The 18,873-nt window shown below is 41.3% G+C and overlaps 1 long non-coding RNA gene across 2 annotated transcripts in view; it reads right to left on the reverse strand.

Moving 5' to 3' along the window:
* LOC122231695 overlaps positions 1–18,873 on the reverse strand; it is a 102,270-nt gene that overhangs the window by 74,132 nt on the left and 9,265 nt on the right. For both annotated transcript variants that reach the window (XR_006208919.1, XR_006208918.1), the window contains exon 2: positions 14,016–14,087. This is a non-coding gene — a long non-coding RNA (uncharacterized LOC122231695). The remainder of the gene's footprint in view (positions 1–14,015; positions 14,088–18,873) is intronic.

Genomic DNA, 18,873 nt, shown 5'->3' on the forward strand with positions numbered 1-18,873 from the left:
ACTGACTGGTTACACCATAGACTTACTGGCTAAACGTGGGGTCTCTACAGGGACTCAAAAACCATCTAAGTTTTCTTTCGGTTTGCTGACGCGGCACTTGGGGTGACAGCGGCCCCATCTCAGGCCTGGAAAATGATTTCCACACCTATTAGAAGATAAACTTGGGCATATGAAAATTTTAAGAGTTGATTGAAGCACGACCCGCAGGGGCTAGATGTGTAGGGAAAAGGTGTACAGGGACAAAGTGCAGAAGCAAAGAAAGAAAACTGTCTGGCTAGGGCTTAAAGCTTAGTTGTCTTTTAGTGATTGGTTGTCCTTAGTATTTCTCTGTTGTAGCCTAAAGCATTTACAGGCTTGGAGTGGGGTCTGCCCAGGGGCTACCGTGGTTAGAGCCCGCTCAGTCTGAGGGCCTCCTGGTGCATCTAGTCTGATGGGTGTAAGGGGCAGCAGCCACCTGGCGATAGCAGGTGCTCGGTCAAGAGCGGCTGTGTTTACCGTTGCTTTGCTAGCGACAGTGTCATCATCAATGGCAGCAGCGTCTTGATGGAAGATGACTAATTAAATGCTAAACTGAGTTTCAGATCTACCGGGAGCATGAAACAGGGTGAAAAGCGGGAGGAGGGTGGTTTCAAAAAGCTTCAGACAGACCCAGCTCCTGGGCTGGCTCTGTCGTTACTTGTAGAGCCTGGGAAAGGGGCTTCATCTTTCAAACCTCGTATTTAACATGAGAGTAACAGGTGTATTTACTTTACAGGACTTTTGTGAGGCTTAAAGGAGACTTCAGGTGCAGTCCTTAGTATCATTTGTGGTTCGTAATTAAGTGCTCAAATAGTGTTAGCAATTATTAACATTATGGCATGTTATTATTCAGTCTCAATGAAGGACCATCCTCACAAGAGAACCCTAAATGTCGGATCCATTATAAGCGGGGGAAGTAAGATTTAAAAGGGTCATCTGAAATCTCTTACAAAAGAACAAAAGCAATAAAATGTGAATCGGTGGGCAGGAAAAGACACAAACACGCCCCGAAAGTACTGGCAGGTGAGAGGAAAGACTGAAGGACCAACGGCCGACACTCACTGAGGGCCAGGCACCGTTGTGAGCACTTCCCAGATGTTCATGTAGAGGGCCCTAATAATCTTGTCAGGCAGGTACTATTTGTGTCCCAAGTTTACAGATAAGGACAGAGGGGCCAAACAAGTAACGCATCCCAAGTCACACAACCAGCCAGGAGCACAGCAAAGACATGAAGCCAGAAAAATGCTTCGGAGTCTATGCATGTACTCATTTTGCTATTCAAAGTAGCTTCTCTTCCATACATGTTAAAAAGGTGTTCTCGAAAAGACCAGTGAGAACCACTACTGGAAGGGGGACTTAGGAAAAAGGCAACGCTGAATCCTTGTATCAGTCACTGTCTTTGGGAAAGGTACGGACACAGAGTTAAGGGCAGGCCAAGAACCCAGTATACACAGCTTCAATAATTCCACCCTGGGGATGACAAAAGTGTATCATCCTACCAGTAAAACATGAAGTAAATGTACGAAGTTAATTGGAGATGTAAATCAAGTGATAAGGGCCTGAAGGAGAAAAGGAAGTAAGATTGTATTTCCTCCACAGATGCCACTTTGGCCCAGGAATCCAAGTATGCCAGAGTCGGCACACACTCAAAGATGGTAACTGAACATGTCATTTTGGACAAAAAGCACACCCTGCCTCCATTCTGGGGCAACGATGGAGTGGAGTTTCCCAGTTGTTGACAGCAAGAAACACCCTGCCTCTCACCTGCTCCAACACACAACATCAAATCCTAAATATGTTCCAGTGTGAGGTCTTCATCCCTGCTATGCACAACTTGACCTTGACTATTTTTCTGAAACTAACAAAAACGACAACAATGCAAAATGTAACCACTTTTCCTCTAAACTTTCTTATCAACATTTTACAGCTTCATGAAGTCTTCACCATGATAGATTCCTGGGGCATAATGTTTTATTCACTAGCTATCATGGTAAGATCTCAACCACTCAAATTGTCACCTGCCAGACTTCAATACCTGACCTTGATTGCCCACCTGCTTGTACTCACCAACCTTTATCTCACATTTTCCCTTGAGCTCCTCTCTCCAGCTTATCTCTTAACTCAGGCAAATGAAAAGTGAAACCTTCCCTCAAGTGAGCGACTGTCCTGACAAGACCTCCAACCAGCCCAGACCATGCTGACCAGTTTGAGCTCAATCCCTTACTCACACCTGAGCCAATGGACCACGGCGTAACCTCCAGAAAGACTGACAACTATCTCTACCTCATTGCAATACTAAAATCTCCACCCAAGGAGGAGCACAAGTCTCATTACATAACACACAACATGTGTGCAGGCAGGTTTCCCTAGGACATACGCACGACCCTATGTCTGCATCTACAGATGATGATGAGGCTCCCCTACTAAATATCCCTCCTAACCCCAAACAAAGGAACCCATTCCCTCCCCAGAGAGCCAGGGCTTTGGAAGTCATTCCCCGTGATCTCCTTACTTGTTGCATATAAATTTTACTTGGTGTGACATCCACACCTGTTGTATCTGTGTCTTACCAAGGAGCAGACTCATGTTGGTTCCATTACAAAATCTACCTTTATCACGTTCCACGAGTTGAGCCCCAAGAGTAACAGTCAAGTTCAACTCCTGTATGTACAGTTTTGTGAGAAGAGCATTCTTCTAGTAAAAATTCAGTGGGCAGACACAAGTATAAATTTGAATACAGAAGGTAGATTTGGCAATGTTTGTCAAAAAGACTTAAATTTTTGCTTACAATTTGATCCAGAATCCCTAGCTCTCATAACAATTGTAAGGATATATACATTTTGTGCAATGACGTTTATCGTATGAGTGTTCATGAAGAAAAAAATCATGACATCAAAAATTAAATATCCAATGACAAGAGACAGTTAAGTAATCTATAATATATCCACCAAATGTAATAAAATGCCCTCATTAATAAGATGTTGCAGAGGAATGTTTAAGAGCAATGTCATGGAGGGGTGCCTAGGTGGCTCCGTCGGTTAAGCGTCCGACTTTGGCTCAGCTCATGATCTTGCAGTCTCTGGGTTCAAGCCCCAGGTTGGGCTCTGTGCTGACAGCTCAGAGCCTGGAGCCTGCTTCGGATTCTGTGTCTCCCTCTCTCTTACTGCCCCTCCCCCACTTGCACTCTGTCTCCCTCCTTCTCAAAAATACAGAAACATTAAAAAAAATTTTAAAGGAACAACCTCATGGAAATGGTTCTTAATGTGTTGCATTTATCACATACAAGTGCACAGAAAAAGGACAAAGAAGATATTGTAAAACCTAAGAGGTAACAGATTTTCATTTTTACACCTTTATTTATTTTCATTTTTTACATTTGTGTCAGTGAACTTTTGCAATAACAGAAAAAATTTCTTTCCTTTTCCTTTTTTTTTAATGTAAAAATTTGTTTCCAGTCCTAGGAGTCCGAGAAGGACGAGGTCAGTGTCCCCGGGGCCTAATGCTGACAAGCAGAGACAGGACGGAACAGGGGATGTGTTGAAGACCACGGCCCACCTTACAGCGTTTCCTTCCCCACGTTTTGTTTGCCATTTTGCTGTTGTGAAACGCAGCATGTCATGTTCCCCAGCCAGATGTATATCACATTCTAGAACTCTCGTAAAGCCCTGGGCCCTGCACGCCTTCTTACCTGTGAGCTGGGATGGATCCTATAATGAAAAAAACCCACAAGGACATCCTTGGCTTTTCTTTCCTTAAACCTCTGAGCCTAGGGAAGCACTGCCCAATGGACTCTGAACATTAACGGAGATGTTCCGTATTTGCGCCGTACCTATGCTCACCACCAGACTGCTCTGTCCCTGCAGGTCTGAAATGTGGCTAGTGAGACCGAGAAACTGAGTGTCCCCGTCACTTGGGTTTTATTAATGAAATGTGCATAGCCATGTGCGGCTGGAGGCTGCTGTGGCCAACGGTGCAACACTCACGTGGTCAGGAAGAGCTGGCGGACGTTTCCTGTTCTGGATTCCACTTTGGACCTTTCCAGCTCTTCCAGGTTAAAGTCCCTACACAACATTTACCTGCTCGCTTATTCATTCGCCTCTATGAATTTTACCAAGCATGTATCGTATGCCAATCTTGGTACTGAGATCTATCAACCCAGCAGCCAACGAGACAGCCGTGGCCCCTGTTCTCACAGGACATACAGTTCAGCACAAATTTTATTTTCTCGCTCCAAACTGCATGTCCTGTGATTTGTGTCACAAAAGGCCGCCAAGACTGAAAAGATGGGCTCTGGTACATCAGGTCACTCGCTGTGTGCTGTGCTGAAATTATGTGTTTAGAAGTGTATTCAATTGTATCAGCTCTCATCCACGGTCCCTTTTTCTCTACTGGGTGCTTGAATCTTCCAAGATCCATTCATTACAGTGAAGGGTAAGTGTTCTCCTATCTGAATTTCTCTTTCTGAGACGACAGGGATTGCTTGATTCTTCAGAGCGCAAGGCCTTGCTCATCTGAGAAAAAGGGGACTGGACATAAAGGGCAAAGACACTTCTCTCTGCCATTGGGAAATAAAAGAACTTTCCTACTAGCTAAAAGGCACAGAAGAAAACCCTATATATCTTCAAATTCAGTTTCTTTTGGGCCTTCATTATGTCTAGATCGTTGTACTAGGTATTTGGGGTGACCAAAGATCCGAAAGACTTGGTCCCGACCTTCCACAGAACCCCATTTGTGTAGAATCCAGGGGAAGTCGCCATGTGCGTCTGCTTTCCTAGAAAATGTAATTCCAGCAGTCCTCTTACAGCATTTCAAAGGAAGTGAAAGGGAACAAAACTCGGGGGCAGGGCAATTTTGTGTTCATCTTTCCATTTAAGACAAATATAAAGGAAGGACCTGACATGTCTCTAAAACTATGCCCAGCCCCACAGCAAAGATGGTAAAACTACAGTCATTTAAAGGAGATTAGGAAATTAAAACTTACTTAGGTTTACATGTAGTTTGTCTTATGGATATAAAAGTATTAAATAAAAACTGTAACTAGTACTCAGGGTTCTCTAGAGAAAAAGAACCAATAGAATATATATATTCTCTCCCTCTCTCTCTCTCTCTCTGTGTGTGTGTGTGTGTGTGTGTGTATAAAGAGAATATGTATATATAATGAGAATATATACATATATATATATATATATATATACACACACACAGAGAATATACATATACAAAGAGAACACACATACACACACACACACACACACACACACACACACACAAATAGATTTGTCTTAAGGTATTGGTTCATGTAATTGTGGAGACTGAGAAGTTCCCTGATCCTCAACCTGCAAGGTAGAGATCCAGGAGAGCTGGGGTATAGGTCCAGTCTAAGTGCAAAGACCTGAGAACCAGCTCTGAGGACAAGAGAAGACCCATGTCCTAGCTCAACAGTCAAGCAGAGAGCAGATTCAACCTTCTTTGGCCTTCTTATTGCTTTTAGGCCCCAAACCAATTGGGTGGCACCTATCTATGCTGGGGACACTCTACCTCCTCAAATGCTAATCTCTTCTCAGAACACCCTTACACACACACAGAGAAACAGTATTTAATCAACTGTCTGGAGACCTTAATGCCTAGTCAAGTTGACCTACAAAATTAACCTCCACAGACTCTTCCCAAGAGGGAGGCCCCCCTATATGGCCTTTACGAGTCCTCGAAATGTGACCCGTGTGGCTGAGGATTCTGCATTCCATTTGTACAGAAAGGGCATGGTAGTGCCAGAGAGTCTGGGTTCAAATCCTGCGATTCCCACTGTTGGCAAATTTTTGAGCCCTCTGTCAGCTTCATTTTCCTCATCCATAAAATGGAGACAAAACCTACATCATGTGGATGATGCAAACATTGAAGATAATGTCTGAGCAGGGACTCCCATGGTGCCTACTTGTAACCGGCACCTAACACATTCTGGATGGATCTGGGGATAGTTTTTGAGGGAGTAGTTATTGCTAAATTAAAGTCAACAAAGCTTCATAATGTAGCATCAGAAAGTAGTTCTTCTCCAACACAGGGCAATGATGATGCTGTCACACGGTGTGAAGAACAAGGTAGATGGCACATGGCTTTCTCAATGCTTGTTGGCTGGGACCAAAAGAGCATCAAGCAGTGAATCTTTCTCTGGAGAGAAGACAGCCTGCAATGAATGCAATCTTAAATAATCCTAGTTACATGCCGCTTGGTCTTTTCTGTATCTTTAGTGGTGTCTCAAACTGTCTCCTACACCCGGGGAAGAGAGACCTCCAGAACCATCAAGGCCCAGCCTGAGGCATCAATGTCGGCTGTGGGGTCGGCACCACCATCTCCATTTACACGTCCCAGGAGATAAGCCGAGAGAGTGCAGGCAGCCTGGCGTCCTGCCATTGTTTCTCGGAAGTGAGGCTGGGAAAGCAGGTGCTTCCTGCTGGGCGGTGCCACGAGGGAATGTTCTCTCTAACCTGGACTGCCACTTGCCCCTGTTGTTAGCAGCGACTCGCGAGGACACTCTTCCTAACCACATTTCCCTTGTCATCACGTCTGTTCATTTACCAAGAAATGATGCGATGTCGCCATTCCGGGCTGTCCCTGTGAAGTGTATTAGCACTGGAGGTCACTGTTGTCCCAAGCAAACCCAACACTGCTGTGCCTCTTCCTCATGATTTTCAGAATGGCCCGGGGCCTCAGGCAAGGGTTCATCAGGTCCTCAGGCAGAACCACATGACACTCCTCAGGCAGCCTGCACTGGTGTTGCTATTTTCAGATTCCAAATCTAGTCCATCCCAGGAGCAAGAGTCCAGGGAAAAGGCCAGGAAACCTCGGAGGCACGGAACGTACATAGATTTACCCTCCACTCAGATTACTAGAAAGGTCTATTTGTGAGCAAGAAATTCTGTGCTTGCTGTGTATTTCCTGAAAACAACACCAATAACTTAATACCCTAAAGATACACCTGAATCAGAATGAATGACATCATCATCCTGTGAAAAGAGTTCCTGAAGCATTTCTTCAATAAATGAGGCGCAAATATTAACTATCGCCTCTTATCCTGGCTACTCCATTACCAAATAACAAGTAATCCAGGCTATTAAAGCTCTCAGGCTGACCTTCTAAACTGCTCTCGGACATAAGCAAACACAGCAGGAAGTGCATTTTAGGGCAATTACAGGCACAACTCAAGTATTTACTGGACACAGCATTGTAAGAGAACAATCTTTTTGGCATTTCCGAGGGAACCGTTCAATCCTGCCACAGTGGTGGCCCATCAGTGGTGGGAAGAGACCATTTGCCCCTAAGGGTGGAAAATAATTTTGCAGTGCAAGTTACGGAGGGATGGCATTTCTTCCTCTACTACATCCAAAGCTGAATGAGTGTGCTACAGCATTTTCCCCCATGATTTCCTCGTGACAATGTTGTGGTTACGTTAGCAGGGGTGGAAAATTGATAAGTGTAATTGCTGAATCACAGGATGTATAGGATGTAAATATTTGGAAGGCAATTAAAAACCATTTGCCTCCCTAGCTTCTTAAAATAAAAGGCACGACTGAACAGCAAATGAGTGGAGATTTTTTAAAAAGTAGACGAGATTGTAAGACAAGAATATGAAATGATTTATTGAACATTCATTTTGAGGTTCAGTCTAATGTGAATGGAGGAGGAAAAGAGAAAGATGCTGTGGATCAGGAGAAATGTGTCCTCAAATAACTAAAACTAACTTGCAGGAGACTCCCGCCAGGTCATAAATGAGATCACAGCGTGTGGGGCTGTCAATTACCTTCTCAAGTGGGGGCATTGTTTTGCGGGGGCAGGGGCGTGTCTAACTGCTAAGTTGCCCTTGTAACAAGCTATGGGGTTTGCCTCATTCATACTGTAGGACGGCAGTTAAAATAACCAGGTCAATACACCAGCATCCAGTAATGACAGTTCTTCTCAACAAATAGCTTTTCTTTTCTACTCTTATCTGATTCACACGTAAAGATGTCCAATGTCTCATTCTATATTCGAAGTAACATTTTGATATTTGACTGCATCCGTTGAATTTCTAACATTCTAATCTTTACTGCCAGCAGAGATGGTGTAAAGATTACATTATACATACGCAGACCATGTTGGGTTTGCATAAGGCAGGAAAGAGGAGGATTAAACAGTACTCAGGTACTCCTAGAGCAAGTTTAAAATTCGCACACTACCGTTTAGATGCGCAAAAAGAGGAATTTATTATGTTCTACGATGGGCCTCATTTTGCCTTCGATCCTCTATTTCTCTGATTAAAAATAAAACACATTTTATTTATGATCAAAAACCCTAAGATTTGATGATGAAATCTGATGATGAATGGTAACTTTGTCTCTTGTTAGGTTATAAAGACTCTTGGGTTAATTCAGTCTCTTAAATCCTTAACCTATCTAAGGACCTGCAATCTCGTGAGGACACGGAAAGGGAACTTGGATCCACGTGTCACGCTCTGCTAGCCCTGCCGACTCTGACCGAGGAATAACCGATGGGTCTTGGCATCCACGGGTCTCTCCTTTCCCCACACACTTGCTGGCGTGTCTATGCATCATGGTGCTGAGGTCTGGACTGTCAAGGTAGACAGCGTGACTGCGCCCAGGGAGCTCAACAGACTCCGTGTGCTAGTTAGGCTCCACACTTAGAGTCTTTCTGGCTGTGTAGATTCTCTGACAGTTGGTGGCCTTTTCTTGGGGATCTCTGACTTTGCACAGGTTTTCTCACCCTGAGCCGTGGTGACTTTTTGGCAGTTAAGCATAATTTCATTTAGTTCTGCTTCCTTTCAATTCTCAGCCACCTTCTTCCTTCACACAGTCATTCTGGGACATGGGGGCCTTTTCCATGTCACGTAGGGGCTGCAGGTCGGGTGCTCGCTGCCCCAAGTCTACACATCTAGACCCTACCTCTGCCTGTACCGACCCAACACGCTGATGTCATGTTGCATGATGCAAAGGGAAGCAGAGCAGAAACTTGGTTCCCCTCACTTGATCTGGAATCCCAATGAGAGTTTCTATCCTGCTGCCTTTCCTTTTTCCCAACTCTCCCCCCAAGGGCCCCTGGGCTCATCCTCACTCACCTAGGTCGCTTGGTTTTTACAGCCTCTCATTTCCTAATCTCAGAGGTGGAAGAGCTTTCTACTCCCATCTCTACCTGAAAAGAAATGTGCTTTAACATATACTTTTTTCATAGAATTGGAGAACAAAGTTCTCTGCCTTGATTTCAAGTTCCATTCTTGATACAAGAAGGAAGTTTTAGGATTTAAGAATCTGTTTTTTCCCCTCACAAAATCTTGACTTCGTAGATACTGTTTTGCTCCGAACCAAAACGAAAACAAAACAAACAAAAAACCTTGAATTTGAAAGTCGAAATTGAGCATGACTTCATTCTCTATTGTACCCATTGAAACAATACAAGCAATCGATTCTTGCTTTGAGAGTTATAAGGCAACAAAATTTGGGGAAAATATTTTAAAAAGCAGCTTAATGTCTTTAAAAAATATCATTTCAGTTACATTTCTTGTTCAAAAACTCTCAGGGGCACCTGGATGGCTCAGTCAGTTGAGTGTCTGACTTTTGGTTTTGGCTCAGGTCGTGATCTCATGGTTCATGAGATCAAGACCCCAAATTGGGATCTACGCTGACAGTGTGGAGGCTGCTTGGGCCCCCCTCTCTCTCTCTCTCCCTCCCTCCCTCTCTCTCTCTCTCTCTCCCCCTCCCTCCCACCTCAAAATAAATAAAGATTTTTAAAAAACCCACACAAATTCTCAGTAACTACCAACGCTTTTTGAACCCACACAAAGGTACAAGGCACTAAAAGCATTTACAAAACCCTTCCAGGCTTCCCTCTCATGTCTGTGTGAGACAGGAAGAGACTTAATGATTCTAAGGTAAAAGACTCACAATAATGAAGAGAAATTGCCCAATCTAGTAGAGTCCCATGTAATGTCAGAATCAGGTTCCGAAATTAGCACTTGAGGTAAATTCTACATTTATAAAAGTTATCTTTGAACATTCCTTAAGTTACCCACAAATACATTACACTCTGTACAAATGTCAAAAAATACTATCTTTGGGTTAGCCCAATAACCGGTCTTACTCCAGAAATAAGGTATGTTGTATGAAAAAGATCTTTAAACTGTGTAATCCTAGTCAGTGATGGTCACGTCACGGGTCAAGAAAACTGTTACTTCTCTGCCCTTTTCCACAGGATGCAGAGTTTAAGCTGCCTCAGTTAAATGGGATTATGATGTGACTCCACTGTTTGAAAGGCCAGGTCCTGATAAATGCTGCTATTTGACAATGATCGGGGGTGTGAATATGCCATCAGTGATCAGGTGTGAGATGAGAACAGATAACGGTATTTGCTTATCTCTGTGCTAGCCACGCACGCCATCACATTAATCCCCCCAACAACCCCAGGAGATAACGTATTATTATCTCGATTTGAAGAAAACCGAGAGGTAATATTCAGAGAGATGCGTATCTTCTTTGGCATTAAGTGATCAGCCTAGACAAGAGGCAAAATATGTTATCTTTAAAGTACAGTAATCTTAGAACTGTATATATTCTGACCTAAAAAAAAAAAATCAGAAAATGGGGCAATTACCCTAAATAGCATAATATGAATATTTACATGAAAACCGTTGCAAAAATATTTTCGCTAGAAGAGAAATATATGTATTATTCTCTTGCTTAGAATTCTAATATAAAATAATTCATGAAATTCCTGAGAGCATTCAGAACTGAATAGGTATATTTTCTACTTGATGGATTTCTATTGTTTCCACATGTATACACCAATTAAAACAATTTCAGACTTAATTTGATATAACATAACATTTCAGTTTTGCAGAGCATGTTTTTAACATTAGACTTTGTCCCTCTGTGCATGCTAATCTTCAAAAACACTTTCTAAATCAGTCCTTGCCTGATAAATATGTCCATTTGCTTTAGTTTTTTGACTCATGTTCCATAATAATTCTGATTTTTTTTTTTCTGAGCCATAAATTGGAGGCACGGGAAGAGTGAACCCACTGGGTTTTCTTTCCTCTTTGTAAGTTTACATGAAGGTGAGGAGACATGTCTCTCATTAAGTAGATAGTAACTCCTTAAAGTTTTTGGAACCAGATGGACGAAATGATAACCTCCCTGTTGATTAGAATGTCTGATTCCTTCTAAGAAACCCTAAAGGAAGCCAATTAGCATCAGCAGATGTGTGTGCCGTGGGGAAGAGGAAGGAAAAGAAGGCAGTAGTAGCTTTTCGGGAGACGTGGCTGGAAAAAAGATAAGACCGCTGGTGAAGGGGGACGCAGGGGCTAGGCTTTGTTTAGAAAGTCAAAGGACACAGCGCAGCACTGGGGTGGTGGAGGGGGGAATGCGGAAGGGCAGTCCCAGATTTGAGGGATTGCTGCTGGGTATGGAAATAATGGGGATACTACACACCCAGGTGTCTGTCAGGACTTTATGCCTAAGAGGTATGAGAAACCAGGAAAGCCCTCTGCTATCATGATGTCTTTCATTCTGAGACTGTACTGTGGAATCAAACATTGTAAGGATGTTAGGTCAAAATATGGCTACAAAATTTTTCAGGGCTCAGCCCAGCTCCCCCAAAATTCTGAGCACGGCCCAGGCCAGCGCGGCTCAATACAAGGATAATGAGAGCCATGGGGGCAATTTAAGATTTTATAGTAACTACAAAAGAAGAAAAAAGAAACAGGAGAGATTAATTTTAGTATTATACTTTAACCCAATGCCTAAAATATATTATCACTTCAACAAATAACTAATATTTTAAAGTATGAATGAGCTACTTTACATTCTTTTCCTGGTACTAAGTGTTTGAAATCCTGGTATGCAAATTAAACTTACAGGCTACAGCACGTATTCCACGGGAGCTAAATTTTTACTGGGAACGTATGATCTGTACTTAGATTTCATAAAATTTACAGTCGAAAGAACAGATTCACATACCTAATTTCCAAACATCCTTCAATGTTTTCCAATAACTGAGGCAAGTAGCAAAAAATCATTTCTGTTAATATTCACGTCCACATTGACAAGACTGATTCATCGTTCCTTAGAATAACCGCTCTGTCTTTGAAGCAAAAGTAGATCAGTTTCTAACTACATCTACCACATTAAGTAAAGTTGTTAACTCTTGTGTCAGCTCAATATTATCAACATCAAATTCAAAGAATTTCATAGGTTGAAAAGCAATTCTAAAACTTTATCAATATCAAGAGTGTTCCTCAAATTTTTCTCCTACTTCTTGCAGACAAGTTACGTAATGTTGGCAATTACAACGAAAACTCTCCTGTATACTGATCCAGATTAAAACGGTGTAAAGTAATTATTATTGATTTATACTATGAACAGGTTCGGTTTTGACATAAATTCTTGTACCTGCCTAGCTAGGTTGCAAACACTTCCTTTTCTTAGAACTTCAAATTTTGCCTATTTTTCTGCAGTGTGATATAAGTGAGAAAACATAAGTTCCACTGCTGTTTTTCATCTTTATTTCTTTTTGTTTCAAAATATCTTTATATGGAGGTAACAATACGAGAAATCTTTGTAAAATTCCCCCATGACTCACGTAATGAGCAGTAGCAAAGAACACAAGATTTAATGAATCCATCGTCTTTGCTTTCAATAGTTCCATAAAATAGTTCATGATCTTCGAATATAAGTATATCGATGGTCTTTAAGTTTAAATTTGAGTGACTTCAACAATTGCATTCATGACACTTTTAAGACCCTCAGAACACAGAGTGCAAACATCTCCAATGTGCACCTTACAGTCGAATGAAGCTATAAGGAAAACATCAGTCTCCTGCTTTAAAAATTCCAATGTATTTAAATTTTTGACCTAATGTAACTAGAATCTATTAAGACAGAAATTGATTTTTTGAAACCTATTTAAAATTCTTCTTGACAGAAGTACGAATCCAAACTATGTACAACACAGCTTAATTTTCTAGGCCATGAGTTGCTAATAGTTTGTGTGTGTGTGTGTGTGTGTGTGTGTGTGTGTGTGAACTTGGAAGGCCTTTTGAAACAAACTGTAACTAAGGTATTGTGAGTAATATCTCATATTGCATGACTCATCTAAACCTAAAGAAAATATTTCCATGTCTCAGATTTTCAACCAATTGATCTTTAATATTTTTAAGAATTTGTGTTTTATTGGTAATTGTTTGATGGTTTCATTGAAGATCTTTTTTATAAAATATATTTTTTAACCTTTTTCTTATAACTATCTAACAAAATTGCCGTAACAGAAATAATGACTTTTACCATCTAAACATGATTTTTTGTGTGCAAGTATCCATTTTATAACTTGTCAAGGTTACAAGCTCAGCTCCTATTAAAAATCATTTAAAATGTGTTTTTTAGACATTTAATTATCAGACTTACTATACATTTGCTAAAATCATCTCCGAACATTGGTTTTTTGGATTTGCCCAACAAAATGTAATTGCCTCGTATTGTTACATCTGCACATATATTCAAGTTTGTTTGTTTGTTTACCGTTCCCATCAAAATGCTAGTTCTTCCTTTCCAACGGACTTTGCATCAGATATATGCCTTTATTTTAAATTTGAAAAGCGCTAAAAATAAATTAAGTGTAGTTTGATTAAAATATTTTAATCTAATTACCAGTTACAATTTACATAGGTATTACTGTAACTCGCACTGCCTAAATAAAAAGCTCACATAAATACATTCCGAAAATCATCGCAACTGAGTCAATCGACACTGATTCAACGGACGGCCCATGTGTTCGTAGCACCAGGAAAGATGTGCTATCAACACCCCCATTAGGATGCAGCCGTATCTTATGCAGTTCCATGGTTAATGTGCAATGAGTCTTACCAAAACTACAAAGCTGTGTTTAACAGAAAAATACTTTATATTGTTTCAGTGTTGAAGTTGAAATGAATTAAAATCAAATCAAATTCTTAGTCTTACCGGTTTCTCAGTCACATTTTCAAGTGCTCGCTAGCTGCTGACGGCTGATGGCTCTCAGTGAGTAGCACGGCCCTGGAAAAGAGAAAGTGCACATTGTTTTTATTTGTTTGTATGGTGGAGAAGGGCGTGATTCTCAATTCTCTCCCCACCTACTATTGACTGCCCCCCTCAGTGTGGAGTTGATGGGACAGGCTTCCAGAACAGTTCGTTAGACCACGTCTGCTAATCTTTGACCGCTCACTGCCAAGAGTCCCCATGGTTGGTGTGGCTCTCTCTCTTGGACTTTGCCCCTACACTTTCTGCTCTTCTCCTGCTTCCACAGGGAAAGTGACCCAGAATCCAGCCCCTTAATGCAGACCTGCCATCCTGAGCTCTCAGCTAGCCCAGGAAGAATAATTTAGACTTATAGACAAACTCATTTATTCCATTTTGCAAACCACTTGGCAGTAACAAGAGGGCCCTAAAAGAAGGCAGAAGGTCCACTTGGTGCTTGAGTTCAGATCATCTGTGAATGTCCAGTCTTCCAGCAAGTTCCAAATGGGGGCAGTTAGTAGGAGTCAACCCTAACAAAGGGGCGGGAATTAGTTTATCATCTGTTTGCCTCTTGTGAGTATCTCCTTCTCAGGAACTTCATGGAGTCAGAGTGATTAGACTCAGTAAATCCTAGATTTCCTAGCTAAATATCAGTTGATTGTAGCCCAACACCATGCATATTTCTAATAACTGCCATTTTACTTTAGCCTTGAGTTGTACTGTCATCTTTGTGATAATGACCCTGGAGAAAAAAGATGGAGTCCCTTTATTAACTTATATATACATGATACTTGGCACAGGATTATGTCTTTATTAAGACAATGATTTTTACTAATTGTAGTGACAAATTGGCAAATTGTGAGGTTTATAGAAAGAACTGATGAAGATGTTAATTAATAATATTCCATGGCTTGTCTTAAGCCAGAGTCAGAAAGGTCCCGTGAAGGGTCACATTTGATCTATAATCATCTCATACTGATGACTGAGGTTGTATGTTTTCTCATTCCACAATCACCCCAAGGCCTATTGTTTAACCCTCTTGCTCCCGAAAATAATTAAGACGCCCTGAGCCACCACTGCCACCTAGTGGTAATTAAAAAATGGGTTGATCCAGAAGCGATTCCCTCCTGTAACCTTTTCTTGTATTAATTCTGTCTTTCCATATCTGACTTCAGTGAATGTCCTCCATGCTAATTTTTATTACATACGCTGAATGGAATCTGATGTGGTGGCTGGGAGTCCACTTCTAGAGCTAGACTTTCAAGGTTCACCTCCTCACCCTCCCCAGCTCTGTGGCCTTGGGCAAGTTGCCTGTGTTTTTGTCTCTCAATACCCACATTTGTAAAATGGAGTAATATTAACACCTATCTCTTGAAGTTGTTTTGAAGAATTAATTATACAGTTTATGTAAAGTGCTAAAATTAGGAGCTGGCCTAGAGGAAATGCTCTAAAATGCCAATAAATAGCAGATGCTATATACACATATCTTTTTTCGTCCCTTTGTACTTCCCCTTTTTCTTCTCGCTTTGGCTCTTTTTCCATTTCTCTCAAATCAACCTAAATCACATCTGACATGCCTCTATAATAAATAATTAGAGATATTGCCGTGTAAGAATGTACTTTGACATGAAGTTGGGTGTAACTAACACTTACAAACCTCTTGGCAATACTGTGAAGACCCATTCAGAGTCTCTGGTAAAATCTTCATTGGCTTCCTGTTCTACTCTGTTCAAGCTACCGTAACAAACCACCACTAACTGGTGGTGTAGAAACAACAGAAGTTTATTTCTCACAGTCCCAGACCAAGGAGCTGGGACATCCGGTGTCAGGGGAGAGCCCCACGTCCTGGTTCACGCACTGCTCTCCTCCTGCAATACGCTCACTGGTTACAGGGATGAAAGAGCTCTGTGGGGTCTTTACAGGGGCACCAATACCACTCGTGGGGGCCCCACTCTCATGACCTCATCATCCCCCCCGCCAAGGCTCCACTTCTGTGTAAAATCACAGTGGGGGTTAGGATTTCAACATACGAATTTGGTGGGGGGATACAGACATTCAACCCACAACACTTTTTAAACTTCCTCTTTTTAAAAATCATCACCTATCAAGAAAAAATTTTCAAGTATATTTTTAAGTTTATTTATTTTTGAGAGAGAGAGAGGGAGAGAGAGAGGATGGGCAGAGAGATAGAAAGAGAGAGAATCCCAAGCAGGCTCCGCACTGTCTGCACAGAGCCCGATGTGGGGCTCGATCTGATGAATCGCGAGATCATGACCCGAGCTGAAACCAAGTATTGGACGCTAATCAACTGAGACACTCAGGCACCCCAAAAATTTTAAATATTTTATTAGAATTTGTCGGGTGTTTTTTTTTTTTTTTACTTTATTTAACATTTATTTATTTTGAGAGAGAGAGAGAGAGAGAGTATGAGCAGGAGAGGGGCAGAGAGAACGGGAGACACAGAATCTGAAGCAGGCTCCAGGCTCTCAGCGGTCAGCACAGAGCCCGACCCGGGGCTCAAACTCATGAGCCGTGAGATCATGACCTGAGCCGAAGTTGGACGCACAACTGACTGAGCCACCCAGGCGCCCCTGTTGCTTTTTCTTTTTAATCAAATCAATGATTTAAAATTCTTTGAAGTATGTGAAACATTAAATGAACACTTTCTTGCTCTACAACCTTCAATCCAGAGAGGAAGCAAAAATTCTCCTTGGCTCCATCCACCCCAATTCTACAAGTGGCCCTAGACACAAAGATTATCCCTTTCATGTATTTCCTTTAGGTCTTTCCCAAGCATTTCTTAAATGTTTATTTTGAGAGAGAAAGACAGCGAGTGGGAGAGGGGCAAAGAGAGAAGGACAGAGAATCCCAAGCAGGGACCGCACTGTCCGTGCAGAGCCGGACATGGGGCTCTAACCCACAAACCACGTGAGATCATGACCTGAGCCCAAATCAAGAGTCAGACAGTTAACCGACTGAGCCACCAAGGTGCCCCCCACCAAGCATTTTTTCATCACCTCCCTCAAATATTTGGAAAATTCCTAACTGACTCTGGACACTTCCACGCTGGTCATCCCCACACGTCGTACACAATTCGCTAACCCTGGGCTAGGGGGCTTACGAATGTCCCCAGGGGATGGATGGCAGGGAGCTGTTGTCTAAGCCAGCAGATGTGCTGCCCAAGGCCCCTCCTACCTTACTCCCTGGTCCTATCAAGAGGCTTCCTCCTCTCCAATGTAAACTCTAGTCTTCTAGCTCTTTTCTCTCTGGACCTGTTTTCCTAGTCCTGTGAGCAGAAACATGGTCTCTTGACATTTGGGAGCAGAAAGCAAAAATCTTCCCATCTTAGACTTAAGTCAACAGTTTCTTTAAATTTCTGCATCCCTGTGGACTGAGAGTGCCCTTAAGGTTCAAGTGAGAGAAAGACAAATAGAGAGAAATGTGTTGACGTGTTTATCTGCCACACCTAGATTTATGCACATAAATATATATATATGGTTTTGTCTTACCAGTTTTTCACACAAATATCACCACTGTGTAGATATTATTTTTTAGACTTTTTAACTTAACAACCTTCTTGACATAAATTTGAAAATATTTATGGAGCATTATTACATAGAATAAGGAGTTCATGAATTAGGAAGTAAGTACTCTAGTGGTTAAAATTTTTTTTTTTTTTTTACTATTTTTTTAGTTCTAATGTGGTAAATTTAGCAATTTCCTTCAACTTTGCTATCTCTAAACATGTGCACTAACTTGCAAACTATTAACTTACAAATGAACCTTATCAAAATAATCTACTAATAAAGAGCTGACCTGTATTTATGGAATTTTTTTAAACCTAGCTATTTTTACTTATTCCCTCAAAAAACTAATTGCCTTTAAAACCTCTCTTGTGGAAAGGCACTTGCTGGGATGAGCATTGGGTGTCGTATGTAAGTGATGAATCACTGAATTCTACTCCTGAAGCCAACACTGCGCTGTATACTAGCTAACTAAAATTTAAATAAAACAAACAAACAAAAACAACAACAACAACTTCTCTTGTGGTATGGTTCCAAAATAACCCAAAAAATTCCCTTAAAATACACAATCATATTTTAAATATTTTGTGAGTGCCTTAAAATATAATTTGATCTTTCTACACAAAAATTTATATAAGGTGTTTTGTCATTGTCCCCCGTGGTAAATTGTATCTAAGGAGTTTTCCCATGCAGAGTTATTTGAAATCAAATGACTCCTTTGTCTAAATGAAAGTGGAATTAAGAGTGAAGCTGTATTACAGTTTATGAACCAATTAGAATATATATTTAATTCCTACTTCCTGCGCTCAGTGGTATGTATGTACAGAGCAAGTAGCTGAAGAAAACTCATTATTATAGACAAATACTAAGAGGCAAATTATGTTAAGTTTTAAACAACCTAGAAAGCTCACTACAATACTGTGTTTATTTTGGCATATAAAAGCCCACTACGTATAAAGCCCACTACAGTACTGTGTTTATCATGGACCCATTTTTCTTTTGCCTGAAATAATTCCCACTTTTTTATTCACAATGTATAGAACAAGTATTGATAGCTTTCCAACACTTCGGAACTTTCCTTTAAAATCAGTATTTGTAAATGACATATAACTGCCTACTGCAAGTGTAAACATTTGTCAAACCAAAAATTTAGAAAATTTGGCTTTAGAAAATTTAATTCGGGGTGCCTGGGTGGCTCAGTAGGTTAGGCGTCCGACTTCGGCTCAGGTCATGATCTTGTGGTTTCTGAGTTCGAGCCCCATGTTGGGCTCTGTACTGACAGCTTGGAGCCTGGAGTCTGC

The sequence above is a fragment of the Panthera tigris genome, chromosome D2 (genome assembly GCF_018350195.1).
Source record: "Panthera tigris isolate Pti1 chromosome D2, P.tigris_Pti1_mat1.1, whole genome shotgun sequence".
NCBI lineage: Eukaryota > Metazoa > Chordata > Mammalia > Carnivora > Felidae > Panthera > Panthera tigris.